This window comes from Belonocnema kinseyi, chromosome 7, assembly GCF_010883055.1.
Source record: "Belonocnema kinseyi isolate 2016_QV_RU_SX_M_011 chromosome 7, B_treatae_v1, whole genome shotgun sequence".
Lineage (NCBI taxonomy): Eukaryota > Metazoa > Arthropoda > Insecta > Hymenoptera > Cynipidae > Belonocnema > Belonocnema kinseyi.
In genome coordinates, this window is record NC_046663.1 from 87,489,688 (window position 1) to 87,491,667 (window position 1,980).

Consider the following 1,980-nt stretch of genomic DNA (forward strand, 5'->3'; position numbering starts at 1 on the left):
TTCCTCGCCGACAGTTCGGAAGACCAAATCTGTCGGATGAGACGTTTGTATCTGCTTCGGAGAGTATCCTTTATAGATGTCACATTCTGAATGCGGCTCTATGGCACGCCCAGGTATGTGTAAGTCTCTCAAGCGCAAAAGTGTCGTATGGCGCTTCTATCAACGAGCTCAGGATCTTCAGGGATACCATTAAGTTTTCCTCGCTTCAAATAAACCTTGGCGCATTTGTCTAACCCAAATTCCATTCCAATTTCCTTAGTATATCGTTCGACAATCCCCAGAGCTAGATGCAGTTGCTCTCGGTTTTTAACATAGATCTTTAGATCGTCCATGTAAAATACATGAGTGACCTTGTACTTTCGATCTGCAGGTTTGCCGCACAAGTACCCGTCGGAATGGCGCAGTGCTAGAGATAGTGGCAATAATGTAAGACAAAAGAGGAGTGGGCTCATGGCGTCGCCCTGAAAGACACCTCTCAGAAACGTGACCTTGTCACACGATTTTTTCCAGATGAAATAGTAAATCTGGTTTTCCAAAGCGGCATCAATCTCTCTATGCACCCAACTATTTGCGGATGAACCTTTAAGATTTCCAAAAGACAGATGATAAGTCTATGGGATGTAGAATCGAAAGCTTTCCGATAATCAATCCAGGCCATCGATAGGTCACGCTGGGAGAATGCTGCATCTTTGCAGACACATCTATCGATATATATATATATATATATAATGATACTATTATAATAGTTTTATTTAAATCTTGATCCGCATTTGAAAGAAATTAAAGAAATTGGTGATTTTGGAATTCTATCAAAAATTCAACTACTTTGTTAAAATTTTTATTTCTTTTCTTTGAAGGTTCATCTCTTTCGTTGAAAATACATTTTTGAAACTGACAATTAATCTATACCATTTTTGGTTAAAAAATCATGTATTTTGTTAACAATTCGTCTTTCTTTGTAGAAATTAAGTTGCTTTATGGAAAATTTATACTTTTTGATTAAAAATTACATTTCTCGGTTGAATTATCAACTTTAAATATTTTTTGATTGCAAAGTCGTTTCGTTGTAAATGCAACTATATTGTTAAAAATTAAAATCATAATTTTTTGTGTAAAAATACGATTATTCACTTAAAGTTGAACTACTTAGTAACAAAATTAATTTTTTCTTATTAAGGATTCATATTTATAGTTGAAAATTCAACTTTTTTTAGTAGAAAGCTTAACTGTTTGATTGAAAACTCATATTTTTCGTTTAAGAAATTCAACTTTTTATAGATAATTCGTCTTTTTGACTTTAAAACTAAATAATTTCGTTGAAAATTCATGTATTTTGTTTAAAACTTGTCTTTTTTGTAGATCATTAATTTTCTTCGTGGAAAATTCACCTTTTCCCTTGAAAATTTAACAATTTTGTTGAAAATTCATTTTTTTCCTTGTTCAATTCAATTTTTTATCACAGCTTTTATCTGGAAATTGAACTATTCCATTTTTGGTTAAACTTTATGCTGTAAATTATATCAGTTAAAACACCAATTATTTGTTAGAAAATTAATTTATTTGTTTTCGATTATGACTTAAAATATTATTTCAGTATAAAAAATTTTTATTTTTAACCCATTCAATTTGAAATTTTTTAATTGAAAAAAGGACATTTCGTTAATTATCAGCAATATTTGACCGTTCATTTAAAACAATCCATTACGAACAACTGTTAAAAACTACACAAATTTGAACAGAAAGGTTCGAAATAGAAAGCCTTGAATTGTTAAATTTGTAATGAGCTAAATTTTAAGTTTAAGCGCTACAATTTTAATTTAAAAAAAAGATTTAGAATTAATTTAAAACTTGAAATTATTTTTAATAATTTGAAACATGATTTAGACTTTTGCAGATTTAAAAAAAAGCTTTTTGAGAATTGTACAGTATTTAAAAAGAATAACAAAAATTGTCATGATTGCTAAGAACATTCAAAATGAT